An 18,584-nucleotide genomic window follows, 5' to 3' on the forward strand; every position below is an offset into this window, starting at 1 on the left:
CCTCAACCTCCCACCCCACCATAAACGTCTCCCCCTTACTCTCACAGATATTTCGGAGCACACTGCAAGCAACAATAACAATGGGAATGTTGGTTGCGCTGAGGTCTGACCTAGTCAGCAAACAGCGCCAGCGAGCTTTTAAATGTCCAAAGGCACATTCTGCCACCATTCTGCACTTGCTCAGCCTATAGTTGAACTGCTCCTTACTACTGTCCAAGCTTCATGAGCCATGGGAGCAAGAGGTAGGCTGGGGTAGGTGCGACTGTGCAGTGCTACCGGCTGGAAGAGCAGTCTGAGACAGAAGCCTCCAGCTCGCATGATATTCCAGGCAGGACTGAATCTCCGTGAGATGAAACTTAAAGAAGAGAATGACCTGGAGTCTCTGGCTCCCATTCGGTGCTCTAAGAGGAGGATAGCCATGTCTGTCCAGGCGCCCCTGATCGACCTCACCCAGGTCTGCCAGGAGCACCCAGGAGACGTACGTCGGCTATCAGTCCTACTGCACCGTCTGCCGCGAAGGCAAGGACCTGCTGTTGTGTAACAATGCAGTACTGCATCTGCCAGCAGCACCCAGGAGACGTACGGGAACGGTGAGCTGAGCGGGCTCTACGCTTGCCGTGGAATGGTGTCTTCACGGGTAACCCGGAAAAAAGGCGCGAAACGATTGTCTGCCATTGCTTTCACAGAGGGATGGAGGGAGGGAGGGAGGCCTGACAACATGTACGCAAAACCACCCGCGACAATGTTATTGCCCCATCAGGCATTGGGAGTTTAACCCAGAATTCCAATGGGGAGCGGAGACTGCGGGAACTGTTGGATAGCTACCCACAGCACACTGCTCTGGAACTCGATGCTAGCCACGACAGTGAGGACACATTCTGCCAACTTAATGCACTTAGTATGGACGTATGCAATCGACTATATAAAATTGGTTCTAAAAATCGACTTCTATAAAATCGACCTAATTTTGTAGCGTAGACATACCCTCAGGGTATGTCCCACCTCAGCCCTGATTCACAATTTGAACTTGGGCAAGTCATTTCCTTTAAATCCCTTCTTGAAATTCTCCTTTGCCAGGATACCTACAACAAACAAAAAAACTCGACAACAGCTAGGCTGCTTCTCTGCTGAGACCACTGCTTATCATACTAACCAATAGTGTCTTATTTCCCTGTACTCCCAATGTTTATATGCACCTATTTCTTTTGTCTTACGTTTCGATTATAGGCTCTTCGAGGCATATGTATGTACAGTGTCTAGCACAATGGGGCCACTCCATGACTAGAGTGCCTAGGTGTTACTGAAATAAAAATAATACATAATAGCCATCCCTCAATTTAGTCATCTGTAAAATGGGATAGTACTTCTCACATCACAAAATGGGATTATACTTTTTATGACAGGGATGTTATGAAGCTTAATTATCACCCATCAAAGTACCAAGATCCTTGGATGGAAAGAACTACTTTTATAATTAAAGTGCACTGAACTAATAAGTGCAAGCATAATTATTGTTAGAAAAGGCTTTATTAAGTTACTCATAATTGAGAACTTAGCCATTTTATTTGCCAAGAAGATTGGATAAAGCTGATGATTGTGTCCTTTAAACCTCAACTGGTTTAACCAGCCTGCTCCCTTTGGCACTTCTAAAAATAATCATATCATATAATTTATTTATTAATTTTGATTCATATCAAAATATCCCTTCATTCCTCTGGGGGCTTTTACAAAAGTTAAAACACACAGTAATCAAATAAATTCATCCTAGATAGAATGAAATGTCCTTTGCAAGACAAATAGAGAAACATTTTCACAAAAAACAAGAAAGGCCCTTCACAAATTTTCTCAAACCAACTGCAGCTTGGAAGATGGCGCCTTTGTCTAAAATGGGTAGCTATCACATTTTACTGCATTATTAAATGTGACAATTATATCCGGGTTTGTACAATTGGAACTTCTGATATTATGGAAAATAATGAATGCACCACTACTGTTCTGGATGGCCTAACACTAATAAAGCAAACCTATTCTTAATGCCCAAGGCCAGGACCTCAGGGACAGCAGATGGTGCCCGGGATACCCATTCTCACATTAGCATAAGAAAAGCATTGAGTGGGTCACAGACTGCCTGCAAGCAAGCTTTCTGTTGTCCACACAATCTCTCGCCTTCTATAAAATGGGACAACAGTATTGTTTTGGTTTTTTTAATTTAGATAATCAGTGCTTCATTACATAGAGAGAGAACTCATTTCACAATCGAGTCAAGCAATACAGAAGCCCACTTCTTTTGTCACTAGTTGGGCTCTAAAAGCTCATCATTCAAACTCTAGGACATACAACAAAAGGAAATGAGCAGTAGTTGATAATATGCATTTAAACACTTAGGGCCAAACGACCTTTGGATCTTAAATTAGATTTTTTTAATGGCCTCTAATTCTGTATGTAGTCAACTGCAGCTGTAATCAATTGCAAGCACAAATGGTACTGTTTAGATAGCCAGCTACCTGACTGCACTCTCAATTCAGACTTGTCTAGATTCTATCATCTGGGGGCAGAATGCATGGCAGACACAAAATTAGAGTCCGGACTCAGGACTCTGAAAAGTTGGGGATGAAATCCTGACCCCCAACAGTCAACGGACAAATTCCCACTGACTTCATAAGGGCTAGAATTTCATTGTTGGCTCTCAATATTTTTCATCTAACTCTCTGCACTTTTCATGACTTACCACTGGAGGCCCCGCAACACTGCACAAAGCAGCAAACAAGTAAAAACGTTGCGGTGTCTTTCCCAGTAAGTCCCAGAGACCATAATATCACATGCAATCTATCATAAGGCATTTACATTTTTCGCTATAAAGCTGACTTCCACATTTATTACTGTGAATCACGAAACTCATGAGTAGAATCTGTTTCTGGAACAACCACCATTCATGGCCAACGGAACCCTGTGTGTTTACAGGCATATCTTCACTGCAGAGTTCACTTGGGTGATCAGCACCAGGCTTAGCCTAGCCAATGTGTAATCAGCCACACCTACCTGATTCACAGGGTCCTGACTGGTGCTGCATGCACCTGTGTGTCACATCCGATGTTTCTTTGAACTGCAGTAAGCTGAGCCACTCTATAATTCTTTCCCAGTGAACTGTGGGAGAATTTGTCTGTTCTTCTGGGCACATGGGAACTGTGGGAAGGCACTGGAGGACTATCACCACTCAAGTAATTTAGTTTGTGTCCTCGCTGCAAAATGGGCAGGTGACCAGCTCACGTGAAAACAACACCCAAGTTTTAACTGATACACCAGGCCAGGCCAGCTAGCCAGGGTTGAAATCACTACTAAACTCAGCTCAGAGGCTTGTGTGTGTTGATGGTTTATGGCAACACCCAAGTGAAAGCCCAGGTTAACCCTGCAGTGAAGACATACCCTCAAAGAGAAGGGAAAGGCATGGTTAGCACACACTGGATTTCCCCGTTCATCCTTGTTGCCTGTTCTGTAACTTCTATGGCTTACTGATTTGAGAGAATGTCAAAGAGGATTTTTAAGTGGAAAGCATGAAGCCCTGAAAGTTTTGCATGGTGTAAATAACAGGAAGCTCTATGTAGAGCGGATCAAAAGAATTTACAAAACAAACCTACCTGATTTGATAATAAAAGTCCCAAGTTCAGTTTCCTATGATTCTGGGGGCTTGTCCATATATGCAGCTCTGCAGCTGCATTGCTGTAGTGCTTAGAGAAGACACTACATACTATGGGAGAGCTTCTGTACTCCACCTCCCAAAGAGATGGTAGCTATGTGGGAAGCCCTCCCACCAACATAGCACCGTCTACACTGGGAGTTTTGTCAGTATCACTGCATTGCTCAGCTGAGCGATGCGGTTACATTGACATAAGTTTGTAGTGTAGACCAGGGCTGGGGGTCATACTATTAGTTATTCAGAAGTATTCCAAAAACCACCAGATATTTGTGAAAACTTTCATGGATCTAGAAGGTGTCAAGAGTTTTAACTGGAATACCATTCGTCTGAAAGGGTGGACCAGAAAGTGCATTCTTTGTTAACTACTCCCTGCTTAAAGGAATTTAAGTCATCTTCTTAGGAAAGCAGAAATAATTCCACATGAATTAGGCCACCACCTACCTACACTACAGAGAATGACCTGCAAACATTTAACGAATAACCCATCTTCCAAAGATCATTCATCCCAAACTATTCTACAAATCCTTACAAAGGCATCTGAAGAAAACCAGGACTGGTTTGTGAAGGATAAGCAAACATATTAGGGCTTGGCTACCCTTGCAAGTTAGAGCACATTAAATCAGCCCCGGGCAGCATAACTCCTGAGGTGTCCACACTGGCAAGGCACTCAGAGCACCTGGACTCTGCAGCTGGAGTGCTCCTGGTAATTCACCTCCACAAGAAGCATAGAGCTTGCTGCACCCCGGCTGAAACGCCCGGGTGTCAGTGTGGACGATGTGTTGCATTACTGCGCTGTGATTGGCCTCCGGAAACGTCCCATAATTCCCTGAAGTCAAGTGGCCGCTCTCGTCCTTGTTTTGAACTCGGCTGCAGGCATGCGGATATCCCCTTTCAAAGCTCCGTTTCTGACAGCCGGCTGCTTCTCTGCCCCGGGACAAAGCAAACCGTTACTGTGGAATGCTGCCGCTGTGAGTGTGAGAGAGAGAGAGGCGGGGGGAAGGGAGTCTGCTGCTGTCTGAACTTACAAGACAGCATGCTGATACACTCTGCCCCCCAAAACACACTGTCTCTCATAGATTCATAGATATTTAGGTCAGAAGGGACCATTATGATGATCTAGTCTGACCTCCTGCACAACGCAGGCCACAGAATTTCACCCACCACTCCTGCAAAAAACCTCTCACCTATGTCTGTGCTATTGAAGTCCTCAAATCGTGGTTTAAAGACTTCAAGGAGCAGAGAATCCTCCAGCAAGTGACCCATGCCCCATGCTCTCCTCCCACATACACACAACACACTCCCTGTCACACTCCACCGCCCCCCCATTTGAAAAGCACGTTGCAGCCCCTTGCACACTGGGATAGCTACCACAATGCACTGCTCTTTGTGGTGTTGCAAGAGCTGCTAATGTGGCCATGCCAGTGCGCTTGCAGCTGACTGTAAACACACGGCAGCGTTTTCCCTGCTGCAGTCTCCGAAGGCTTGTTTAACTCCCAGCCCTCTACATCGGCAAGTGTAGCCAAGCCCTTATTCATAACATACAGTACCAGCTGGCATCTTCATCAAAAAGCGTCCATGTCTATTTCCAAGACAATAAGCACATGCAGCATCTTGCAAACCTTCTTTCCCAAAAGCACCTGCTTGAGAAGGAGTGTCGTGCAGCAATGGAAATCAAAAAGCAATTTCAGAAGAGACACTGCCAAAATAAAAATCTTATTTTTTTTTTTAAAAGTGCCTTCACCTCTATGGCTATGAAAATATTTTAGCATAGTAAGAAAGAAGGAGTTTTAAGGGTGACTTTTAAAAGGTACACAGAGCAGTGAGAAGCCCAGCTCCCAAAACCAACTTGAGCAGTGACATGCAGCCAGCTGGTTTCACTTCCAGATTGGGTTTTGAATGCTGCCGTGCAAGGGGATGCTTCAGTCCCTCTAGAACCTATATTCAGAGATATTTTTAACTTAAAATAAAATAGCTCATGAAAACAAATTATATTCACATTCGGGTCAGTCAAATGCCCTTTAAGAGGAAGCCAAAATAAGGGCCTGAGATCTCACTCCTTCACAGAGCTGTCCCCAGACTATAACACAAGCTCAAGGGGCAAGCAGAAGGTCCAGACAATCCACACAGAGGCCTTATACTCCCCCCACCCCAATCCAGCTCCTCAACAGAGCAGTACTGCTGGTAGAGCATTATTGACCCAAAAGGGTCACCCTAGGAATCCCCTATGACAGGAGCATCCACAGCGTATGATGGGCAATAGCACTAAAATTCTGCATTGTTTTAAAGGGATGGTGCCCCACGCTACCTCATTCCAGCTCAATAATCCCCAGCCTTGTGGCGTTCCAAGGAAGGGAACTCCAGTGCCATGGATACAGACTGGGATCTTACTGGGACAATAGGGCCCTACATTCTTGTTTGCCTAAATAATTGTCACCTTACTTTTAAACAAAACCCTGACAGACCTAGTGAAGGCGAGTCACTCAATACCATGTGCAATCCCAGCCACAGACTGATGGCGAGGCAGCTGAGAGTAACATATTTATGCACAACACAAACTGGCACAAGGGGCAGAGGAAAATCTTTTGTTGTTGCTGCTGCTCGTGTAACACAGTTGTCGTTGTCTAAAGCCAATGTACTAATTGCCAACTAACAGAGTCCTCTCATCAGTTTAACTCTAGCAAATACAAACAATATTTTCGCATTACCAGAAAAGCCAAGAGGCCCCATCTGAGCAGTGAGAACACTAACTTTCTCTGCCTCATGTTTAGTGTTCGTTTCCCTTAGAATCAGAAAATTGTAGGACTGGAAGGGACCTCTAGAGGATGCACGCAAGGCAGGACTAAGTATTATCTAGACCATCCCTGACAGGAGTTCATCATTGGAGATTGTTAAGAGCAGGTTAGATAGAGATTCCACAACCTCTGTAGGCAATTTATTCCGGTGCATAACTACCCTGACAGTTAGGAAGTTTTTCCTAATGTCCAACCTAAACTACTCTTTCTTCAATTTAAGCCCATTGCGTCTTGTCTTATCCTCAGAGGATAACGAGAACAATTTTTCACCCTCCTCTTTGGAAAAACTTTTTATGTATTTGAAAACTGTTTTCATGTCCCCACTCAGTCTTCTCTTCACCAGACTAAACAAATGCAGTTTTTTTACGCTTCCCTCATAGGTCATGTTTTCTCGACCTTTAATCATTTTTGTTGCTCTTCTCTGGACTTTCTCCAATTTGTACCACATCCTTCCTGAAATGTGGCTCCCAGATGTGGACACAATACTCCAGTTGAGACCTAATTAGCATGGAGTAGAATGGAAGAATTACTTCTCATGTCTTGCTTACAAAATTCCTGCTAAAACATCCCAGAATGATGTTTTCTTTTTTTGCAACAGCATTACACAGTTGATTCATATTTAACTTGTGATACATTTTAACCGCCAGATCCCTTTCCATTGTACTCCTTCCTAGGCAGTGACTCTCCTAACCTAGTGGTTGAAAAGTACTAATTCACCAAAACCAGCCTGGTACTGCTAGAAGTTTCTGAATGTACTTGAAAATGTTTCAGCCAGTAAGGCTGGTGTAGCACCACTGAATTACAAGAGTCATTATCTTAGTGAGGGGTCTAGAGAGACAGACAGAGGATTTTGTGGTTAAAAAACAGGACGGAGAAGAAACCAGGATTCTGGGTTCTAACCCTGATTTCCTATGTGACCTTGAGCGAGTCACTTAGGGCCCAATTTTCTGAGATACTCATCATCCAGCACTCCCATTAACTTTAACTGGCACTCAGCACCTCCTTCCAATCAGTTGCCTCCAGAGCTGGGGCTTTAAGAAAAAACACACTAAATATCATTAGAGTTGGCAACAGTGCAAATGGAACATAGCCCATAAAAAAGGCGTGTCAACTCTCAGCACTATTTGTCAGGCCGGAATTGTGACTATGGCAGCACACAGCGGCCATGCCTTGAGATCCTTACCTGTAGGAAAAATACCACTAACTCAGTGGTGGGTGTCTCCTTGAGGATGATCCCAAAAGACAAAGGTTCTGCTAGTGCACTTCTCTCCAGAGTTTCAGAGTAACAGCCGTGTTAGTCTGTATTCGCAAAAAGAAAAGGAGGACTTGTGGCACCTTAGAGACTAACCAATTTATTTGAGCATAAGTTTTCGTGAGCTACAGTGATGGTCACATTTTGCTGTAAGCGAAGTGCCATCCAATCACGTCAATACTACGACTTTTCACATTCATTACAGGGCATAAATAGGAGGAAGACAGCTACTAAGATCATTTTAAAATGTCATATTTATAAGACCTTCCCATCGCATGCCTGCTGTAGAGCTCCAGGAATAGAAGTGTGACAATGTACATTTTTTAAAGAAAAATTTGGACCCAGCTCTAATGTCAAGTCTATTCTTCCCTGATTGTGTTGGAAGACCAGTTGGGTGGTCTACTAAAGAATGTTTATTATGCACTACACTATAGTTGAAAGAGTGGGGGGGTGTTAAAGCTTTAACAAAGGCAGCCTTTCTTGAATATTTTTGTTATTGGAGTTAAATAAGTATTAAAAACAAATATAAGGTTCACCACTCCAGGACAATGGGGGCTGTGGGAAAGGCGGCCAGCACGTCCCTCGGCCCTTGCCGCTTCCCGCAGCCCCTATTGGCTGAGAACGGCAAACTGCGGCCAGTGGGAGCTGCAATTGGCCAAACCTGCAGACCCGGCAGGTGAACAAACTGGCCCGGCCCGCCAGGGGCTTTGCCTGAACAAGCGGCGCCCCTTATTTGGGAACCACTGTTCTACACCCACCTCCTAAAGGGTTTTTATACCTTCCTGTGAACCACTTGGTGCTGGCCATATTGGAGACAGGACACTGGACTATATGGACCTCAGTTCTGCTCTGATCCAGTATGCAAATTTTTATGTTCAACTTAAAAAACAACAACACTACAGCAACTGCCAGGCAGTGGGTCGGTTTACCCATCTAACCTCTTGTTTTATTACAGAAGATAAAGTGTTTGATTATTGCCCTCCCTGCACTTCTGCATAAATTAGTCGCAGAGGACTAGTAATAAAATTATTACTGAAAATTCAATCATCATGCTCAGGTCAAGATTCATTGACCTGCCCAAGCCTTTTGGAAAAGGTTTCATTAACAAAACAGGAATCACCCTGTACAGCTTAATATCAAAACTGTATGGAAGGAGCAAAGACTTGCTTGCAGGGAGGAGAATTTAACCCCCCAACTTCTCAGTCTCAGGGTTTAATTTATATATTTACAAAGAGACATTATCCAGTAGTTTAGGCTACATATTATGCATTATTTTCAAAGCTGTTTCTTCATTACCTTAATTTGTCTAATGGATTAGGCATTTTCTTGGATACACTTTGATTGTAAACTCTTTGGGGGCAGGGACTATCTTATTATTCTGTGTTTGTACTGCACCTAGCACACTGAGGTCCCGGTCCATGACTAGGGTTCCTTGGCCCTACCACAGCACAAATAATAATGGACCACACTCACATCCACAAACTGAATCCTGCCAGGGCAGCTGCTCTAAAGGGTGGATTCGGTACTGGGAGACCAGCTTTAAATGGCCAGGGCTTCATGGAAACTCAGCACTTCTTCTGTCCAGGACTGTACTATGGTCAGCAGTCCACTCCATGAACATATTTGCCAAGCCAGGGTTTAGGAAGCCCCTCTGTGATTGGACTAGACAGCTCAGGCTGTGTTTAGGCCTTGTCTGCAGTGGTTTATAGCACCAGTGTAGCTGACCCAGTCTAAGCCCCTCATATCAGACTCTGGTAAACCTACATGAGTATAAGTCACCAATTATACTCATGCAGCATATCTGCACGAGGGATTTGCACTGGTGCAGTCACATTGTGGTAGCTACACCAATACTAAAAACTCAGTGTAGACAAGACTTTAGTCCAGAGCCAGGGAGCACTACGAGGTCCACCTGTTTCCCATAGCCTGAATAAAGGGTCATTTTATATTCATTATATCAGAATCAGGTCTGTTTTCTACCACTAGGGACACTACAGAGCTTATGCTCAAATAAATTTGTTAGTCTCTAAGGTGCCACAAGTACTCCTTTTCTTTTTGCGAATACAGACTAACACAGCTGCTACTCTGAAAAGTATAGAGTTCATTGACTTTCTGTGCTGCATGGATGGGATGGCAATAAGGGTACCTCTACCCAGCAAATGAAGGTGTGATTGTAGCATGGGTCGGTATACCTATGCTAACTTTAAGTTAGCTAGCGCAGGTAACAGTAGTAGTGAAGATGTCGCGACACAGGATTCAATGCAGGCTAGCCGACCCAGTATGAGCCCCTCTGGGACTCTGAGAACATATTCGAGTTGCTAGCCTGCACCAGGATCTTGCCTTTGCATCTTCACTGCTATTGTTACCTCCACAAACTAAATTAAATCTAGCGTGGCTTCACCTCTCCAGGCTACAATCACATCTTATATTCATTGAAGATGTACCCTAAGCCTCTGACAGAGCTGGGTTGCAACCAACTCATAGCACTGCTTTCCCACCCCTTCCCACGGGCTTTCTGCTACCAGGAACCCACAGCTACTGAGCCTGATTGGTCTTTAAAAAAAATCATTTCCACCCTGAATAATTGCACAAAAATACATTTGGAGCTTTGCATGAAGGTTCAAACATAAACCAAGTTTTGCAGACCCAGGATCCTGGGTTAATGCATGATCCTCAGGTTTACTTGTATTGTAGAAAAGACATCAGGAGCTGCAAGAGCTGCAGAGACCAAGCGACCAATATTTAAATCAGAGGGATACAGCAAGACGTATATTTACCGACAGACTGACTTTAAAAAGATGTGCAAATTGCAGGACCTAAATTACCTGACCTGCCACCTCTGATTGCTACTTCAACATTGCATCACCCTCATTAACACAATGGGCCCCAATCTTGGCTGGGCCCCCTAGGTACCACTATAATACAAATAATAATTGTACTTAATCTGGACTTTCTTCAGCAAGGTGTGGATCAGCTATCAGCTCATCAAGCTGTTCAGATCCAGCTTGCTTCCACTTCCACAAAGTTAGACTCCCCATCCCCATTAACATTTACAAACATTAACCCCAAAACCACCAATAATTCCATCCTCATTCTTGCAACAAAACCAGTATGAGTTTAAATTACTGACAAGGTGATGAAATAAAGTGCATGAGCAAAGAGACAATACTCAGTAAGAAAACAGACAGAACTGCCCCAGCAAAACACCTGAGATGTTTAGCATCGCTACCGGAGAGCTTTACAGTGTCTCAAATGTTCCCCCCAACAGTGCATCAGCTAACTTTTCAGACAGCTCAAAGTCTTAACCCACTCAGGGAACGACCATGTATATCCTGGTGTGCTCTCAACAGACTGTGGTCCTGCAGCCAGAGACAACGGTTAGATTAAGAACCCCCAGCAGTGACAAAAACTTCTGGATGTTGATGCAATGGAGCAAAATTTACAAGGAAAATGATCAGAACTAAATAAATAAATAAAAATGAAAGGCCCTTACAGGGAGCCTAGCCCCATTCAAAGGGTTAAGCCTTTGACTTGGTCAACAGCCCCTAGAGTGCTATTAATTCTACACAGAATTGGGAGACTCATGCTTTTATATCTGTCTTAGAATAGCTAAAAGTAGTTTATCTGCATAATTTAAGGTGATGTTTATTGATGCCATGGGGTATTTTAGGGCCAATATTGTCTCTGCAGAACATTACCACCCAGCTGTTCTGCCAGCTCGTGACAATCTGTTTAAAAATACCAGGGAGCATGAAGTCTGTAGTCTGTAAGCATGTGTGTGTGTAGTCCAAAACCTCTGTAAAAATAACCTTCAGGAATGGCAATTCTCCAGGAGCACAGTTTTAGCCAGGTAAGATATGAACAAACAATCAAGGCAGCTAGGTATTTAATATTTCAGATTTAATGTGTGCTGCTAGCATAGATAAATATTCAGATTGAATTTGGTTAGGGAGATCAAACCCCTTTAAAAATGTGTTCACAGTGTGCAAATAAAATTTGATTCTTTTATTTTAATTTTTGCTATCCTAGCTTCTGCACCATGAGCTGTGATATATTTGTAATGCTCTGGCCGACTGAAGCTATTTTATATATATTCATATCTCTCCAGTCAGAAAAGCAGATGCAAAAAAGTTTCACCCCCTGCTTTCTGTTAGGCTGTGGGCGCCATTGCTACACCATACAGAAGTGGAGGTTACAAACCGTCCCAACCTGTTGTATCATTTGACTGTATACTGTTTAACTATTGCTGCATTTCAGTGGTGGGTAAAGGTCTGCCAATTACTTTGGCCTTCTTTGTGATAAATGACAATGTAAATGAGAGATTTATCACCATTATTACTATCAACTCTGAAGACTACTCTGTGTAAAGGAGAAAGTATCACTTATATAAATTCCAATCTCCCGGTTTATTGCAACTGACACTGAGTGATTACATCATTAGTAAGGCTCAGTTTACACAAAACCTATTGTTGACTCAAACAACCCAGTTACACATGGTTAAAAGGTAGAGGCAAGACCTAGCCCCATAACTAGGTTAAACGACTGGACACAAGGCTCTCCACTGAGGGAGAGATACCTCCAAAATATGGTAAATAAAGTTAGGCTTAGTGTGGGATTGATTCCACTGGCACAAAGACTAGATAGATGTGACTGGCAGGGATGGTCTTGATAATACTATCCCTAGCTCAGTGCAGGGGACTGGACTAGATGATCCATCGTGATCCCTTCCAGTCCTACATTTCTATGATTCTCTATGATTCGATGACTGCCCAGGGTTTTACCATATTAGGTAGCTATGGTTAAGTCCTGTCCACACTACAAATTCTAATCGAGCCATAAGGAGATCCAAAACACACTGAAACTAGGCCTCCTCACTCAGTTACAGGGCCTAATGCACCTCTCCTCTCTAGATTCCTCTTGGAGCGGATCACTTATAAAAAACAGATAATACATTTTCTTCTGAAGCCATGGGCTGCGCATTAAAAGAGCCAAGTCAAGAGCTCCACTCCCAGCCCTCTTTCCCTGGCTACCCAGTCACCCCCTTCCCTGGCTGTTGTGCTCAGACCCCCTAACAGCAAAACACAGGCTCACTTTAAATGGCAGTTTGCTCTGATGTGAGCCACTATGTGACAACTTCTGTAAAGTCAGTGTGGGCTTGAGATTGGCTGGCAAGAGCTGTAGGAAGGGCAGCTGATTATAGCAGCAGTAGTATTAAAGGGAGTGCTCAATGCACAGCAGGAATACTTGCAGGAGAGGGAGCAAAGAGCATGTTTACAGAATCCTACTGAACAGGGAGAGATGGCAAACACCCCTAGGGACACAAAAATAATATTAAAAGGGACCTACAGAGATTAGCAATACAAGCAGAAAACAACAAAATGTATTTCAGCTCAGGAAAATGCAAGCTATCACCACTAGAGAACACCACTTCAACATATTCTCCCAAGTTCTAGGTTTCTCAACATAGATTCTTTACCAGTGTCGCACTAAAGATCAACACTATAATCAACTTCACACAGGCATCAGCTCAGGAAAAGTTATGAAAGAAAGAAAGAAAGAAAGAAAGAAAGAAAGAAAGAAAGAAAGAAAGAAAGAAAGAAAGAAAGAAAGAAAGAAAGAAAGAAAGAAAGAAAGAAAGAAAGAAAGAAAGAAAGAAAGAAAGAAAGAAAGAAAGAAAGAAAGAAAGAAAGAATTCACTAGTCTGGTAAGCTACAAATGTTGAACTTCTAACAATAGTCGTTTTAGTCTGTTTTACAAATAAAGCAGAAGCCTGTGCATACGGTATAGAACTTGAACTCAAACTATCTTCAAGACAACTTCATATTTTACTGAGGGATACGAGTAAGATTGAGTAACTGGTTGAAAACTTCCTACCTGCACCAACTCACTGCTCCCATAATTATTTCCTCTATCCCATTGTTAAAATAAAGTACACTGTTGTACGCCATTACCAATTCCCATGGTATGTCACTGATCAGTGTGACTTTATGAGAGGCCTGGCTGTTGCTCAGTAATATAACAGCACGCAGATTAAAGTTTTCTGGCTTAAAAACTGGATTGGGGTTCTAATACCCTGTTTTTTCTATGTTGAATAACTAGTTATGTTGGGCCACAGAAATGCAACTGCAGAATTCCTTTGATTTCCCTGTTCTGTATGTCTCAACAAATCAGAGACTGATGAGCTTTCTTCTTTTCTGGCTGTGGTTTTTGACAACAGCTACAGTGACCATAGTTCCCAAAGGGAAAACGGGACACCACACAGAGCTGATGTGAGCCCCCCACCCCAGCCGCTTTCCAGAGCCCCCCACAGAGCTGGCCCCGGCTGTTTGGTGGAACCCTGTTGCCCTCCCCCCCATGTTGTCGCTGGTCGCTCAAACCCTGCCAGCCTCCCCGCATGCTGGAACCCTGCCTGCCTCCCTGCGCAGGGCTGGCATTTCCACTTGCCCCCCCCACCCCATGTTCTTCTGACCACACTGCACCCCACTTTTTTGACAAAAAAAAATCGGACGGCCGGGAGAGGACTTAAAAAAAAGGGACTGCCCTGGCCAAAATGGGACATATGGTCACCCTAAGCTAACATAACAAAGGAGGCCCACTGACCTTCGTGTACCTCAAGCCACCACATCTGCACTTGGTAAGGAGCTGGTGAAGATCCACAATAAAGTTAACGTAAGTAGAAGGAAGCATGAGCATATGGGATGGCATTGGACTGGCAATCAGGAAATCTGAGGTCAGTTCTCAGCTCGGTAACAGACTTCCTGTATGACTTAGGGAAAGTCATTTCATCTATCTGTGCCTTGGCTACCCACCTAAATAATAATAAGGTGAGTAGATTTTCTATAAGATTTTATTCCAAGCAAAGTCCAACGCACATAAGATCCAGTTATCTGTGTGTTGGTCTACCACAAAGGACACAGGATTCTAAGTGTTCAAGTTTCTCAGCCACAATAAACAAAAAGAAGCAGCAATGGAAGAGAGATTCACTTGCAACCAGCATCTTTTTGATCCAAAATTAAGAAATGGTCATGAGCTTTCCTCCTCAAAAGGCTAAAGCAATAGCTGTGCTAACTCACCTGATCTGTCTCTTTATTTTTAAAAATATACACCAGTGATTACGTCAGCCAGTACATTGATCCCTTCGGTTAAGATAAGCTCATCCCAAGCTGGATCCTTGTATGAACCTGACAAACCTTGCTCAGATAAGAAATGGTCAGTCCTGCTGGCAAGGAGAGCAATTTCAGCATTAGTAAGATTTCCACTAGGCACCACATGAGAGTGGGGGAGGGTACTTCATTAGATCAGTTGCTTCTGGAAAAAGGGAGACGAATTTGTCTGCCCCAGCCCCGTTAAGTCAGTGCTGTGCATGTATGTGATTTTACTGCATGAAGTCTAAAGTGATCTCCCTGCTCACTATCATCACTGGACATCATTGTGGCCAGTGCAGGAAATACAGTATTTGGGTTTCCTCTTTTTAAAAGTAATTTGGGTAAATACAGTAACAAGGGTAAAGTGCCTGCTCCCAGTACAGTCAATGGCAAAGCTTCCCTTTACTTCAGTGGTGCAGCATGGGGCCCATAGTTTTAGTTTGCTACTTGTTTCAGCTAAACAAGTTCCTCATGATCCCTGTACATGACATGTCTGTTACATTCTGTTCATCACTATAATAAAACAAAATCTTAATCTAACGTTACTAAAGTAGTGGTTTAAGATACTGTATTTTTGCCTGACCTGAAAAATAAAACTTTTTTTAGAAATTGCTGGTAACACAGAGAGAGTTTTAGGTTGTGAGTGGGTTTAAAAGAACCCCATTAAAATTATTCTCTTCCTGAGAATCTGAAAGTGACTAATACAATAGAATGACAGTGAGCGTTGAGTGTGTAGTTGTAAAAAAAATAAGTGAAGATATCAAAAAATCAGCGAATTTCCATCTATCCAAAATAATTGTTATTCTCACAATGTTGGTACGGTAGAACAGGTAAAGCCCAGACTGCAGCCATGTGCATCCATTGTACTCTGACACAGGATTAAAGACAACCTGGCCCACAGGTATATTCTAAGAAGCACTGATAGCGATTGCTCTCCATTCCCCCTTCAGCACTGGCTCCAGTTACACTGCTTATTTAAGTGCCTTCAATCTGTGTACATACACACCCGTCCAGTCCTCCTCACACAAATGCAGACACTGCCAGCAGAGAGGCGCACGCAAGAACGTTTTTCACACAGACACTGCTCCCTGGAGTCTCAGACTAACCAGGTCCGGCAAAATATGGGGAGAGAGAGAGAGAGACAGGCTTGTCCCCCTCCGCTGAAACTGACAAGGAGAGTTTTGCAATTGACAAGTGATGAAACTGACCAGTTGCTACCCCGACTCCCTCCCCTCACTGCCGCATCAGATCTACTCCCTGGCTTTGTTTTAAACGAGCTGCCTTTTTTTTTCCACCCCAGACGGAGCTCTGCAGAGCAAGCTGGCAAGGTAACAAAGCAAATGACAGACCTTCTCTCTCGCCTTTTCTGTGCTGGGGAGGGAGCGTTTCCTCTCCCTGGCTTTGCCCGTCGCCGCTTGGCAGGAGGAGGCGAGCAGCCCAGACGCTTCCTCAGGGATGCTCCAGCTTCTTTGCCGGCTCTCTCTTGAGGCGTTGCAGGATCTCTGAGGGCTCATCTGCTCCACATTGCTCGGGCCGGTGGGATTCTTTATTTTCAAAAAAAAAAATTATCTAGATTATTATTATAATATATTCTGGGGGCTTGTGGTTCCTGCAAGCAGGCGGAAGTGAAACCCTTCCCCCTCCCTCCTTCCTCTGAGCTCAGCCCAGCGGAGCGGAGAGAAGGGGTGATTCCCAGTCGCCGCGCCAAAGGGCAGGCGATTTCCCATCCGCGAGGCGAGCGGGAGCCTGCCAGGGTGGGGATTTGTGTGTTTAAATCTGCACCCGCGGGGGGGGCATTAGATTGCAGGGTGTTTCCTGCTGCAGACTGGGCACTACGGAACCAAAAGCGCCTCGGGCGTGATTCCCAGGCGCCCGTCCCAAGACAGGGGCTGCTCGCCCGGCAGCCGGGCACGTGTCCCGCTCGCTCCGCCAGGGGCCTGCAGGGTCCCAGCTCCCCTATCGCCTCCTCCGGGCGCCCTAACCGGAGGCGGCCTGGGGCGAGCTGCGCTGAAGCCCGCGAGCCGGGGCTAGCCGAGCCCCCTGCAGGGGCGGGGGCGGGGGGATGCTCCTCTCGCTTTCAGTCCATCCACCGCCCCGCCGCAGGGGCGCTTCCCGGCCCAGCCCCTTCCCCAGTGCGGCAGGCGGGGGAGGAGGAGAGAAGCCAAGAAAGGGGAGGGGGGGTGTCGATCTATTTCACCCCCCCTTCCCCGGGGAAAGTCTCCCCAAGAAGGGAAGTGGGGGGCACTTGGGGCGCTTTTCGCACCCCTCGCTGCCTGCAGGCTGAGCTCCCAGAGGGAGTGGGATGGGGAGGGCGGTTTGCCTTCTCCACCCCATCCAGGACTTAGGGCCCCGTTTCTTCTCCCGGGGGGGCTCCCGCTGCAGCCGGCCGGGCGAAGAGCAGGCACCGTGCCCCACCGCCCTGCGGAGCAGGTGCAGAGCCCAGCTGCCACGCCGAGGCTGCCTGTTGGCAGGGCCAGGGAGGCGCAGCTGGACGCAGCCCGCTCGGCTCAGGCCGCGGGGCCGGGCGAATCTCAGCCAGACAGTGGGAGTCCCCCAGCCGCAGCCGGCTCGGAATAAGAAAGGAGCGGCCCAGCCCTGCTCAGAGCCGCGAGGCACGGAGCGAAAAGCACAAACAGTAGGTCGGGAGGCTGCCACCGCTTCCCGGCTGCTGAACTGCGCTCCGAGTGGTCCCGCTGCCCCCGCTCTGAGCCAGGTTAAGAGCCCGGGTAGCACCGGAAGCCGCGGGACACCCCTGTGACGAGGTATTTAAATAACACGTGGAGATTGTCCTGAGCTGTGTGACAAAGGGCAGTCCCCTTTTCTTATGTCCTGGGCCTATTCTCTCGTACAAGTCCTGTGGGTGACAGGCTGCTAGAGAGGACAAACACACCCTTCTCTCTCTCTGTGCCTGCGTACAGACAGATCTCTGAGACAAGCCTCGATAGGAAGGGACATTTTCAAACAATTCACGATTAAAATATAAATCCATCTACCTCTTGCTAATTCTTTGTATGGTTTCTTGGGTGCCGTGTTAAATGTTTTCGATGCACAGGTAGTTTCCTCCAAAAAACCAAAAATTATGGTCGTGTCTAGGGACAACCCAGAAGAGGGCTCCCATGTGCTAGGTACTGTACACACACAGAGAGGGGCAGTTCCTTCCCCAAAGAGCTTCAGTCTAAATCAGGGGCGGGCAAACTTTTTGGCCTGAGGGCCGCACCGGGTTTCCGAAATTGTACGGAGGGCCGGTTAGGGGAGACTGGGCCTCCCCAAACAGCCGGGCGTGGCCCGGCTCCGCCCTCTATCCGACCGCCGCCCCCCGCTTCTCGCCCTCTTACCCCATCCAACCCACCCTGTTCCCTGACGCCCCCCCCCCCCGAACCCTGCCCCATCCACCCCCCCGCTCTCTGTCCCCTGACCGCCTCGGACCCTCCCTCCCAACTGCCTCCCGCCGCCCCATCCAACCCCCCTCTCCTTCCTGACTGCCCCCCCAGGACCCCTGCTCCATCCAACCACCCCTTCTCCCTGACTGCCCCCGCCCCTAACTGCCCCCCACCCCTGACTGCCTCCTGCCGTCCCATCCAACCCCTCCTCTCCTTCCTGACTGCCCCCCTGGGATCCCTACCCCCATTCAACCCCCCTGTTCCCTCCCCTGCCCTCTATCCAACCCCTCTGCCCCCTTACCGCGCTGCCTGGAGGACCGG

At 46.1% G+C, this 18,584-nt stretch overlaps 1 protein-coding gene across 2 annotated transcripts in view; it reads right to left on the reverse strand.

Annotated features, from left to right (window-relative positions):
• Positions 1-17,609, reverse strand: part of PAK3 (p21 (RAC1) activated kinase 3) — a 194,609-nt gene extending 177,000 nt beyond the window's left edge. Inside the window, exons 1-2 of one of the 2 annotated variants that reach the window (XM_027822620.3) lie at positions 17,518-17,609; positions 16,233-16,427 (exon numbers count right to left, since the gene is read on the reverse strand). The gene's annotated coding sequence lies outside the window, so the exon portion shown is untranslated. The other variant, XM_043522593.1, reaches the window with a different exon arrangement.
• Positions 17,610-18,584: the final 975 nt, after the last annotated feature.

This window comes from Chelonia mydas, chromosome 9 (genome assembly GCF_015237465.2).
Source record: "Chelonia mydas isolate rCheMyd1 chromosome 9, rCheMyd1.pri.v2, whole genome shotgun sequence".
Lineage (NCBI taxonomy): Eukaryota > Metazoa > Chordata > Testudines > Cheloniidae > Chelonia > Chelonia mydas.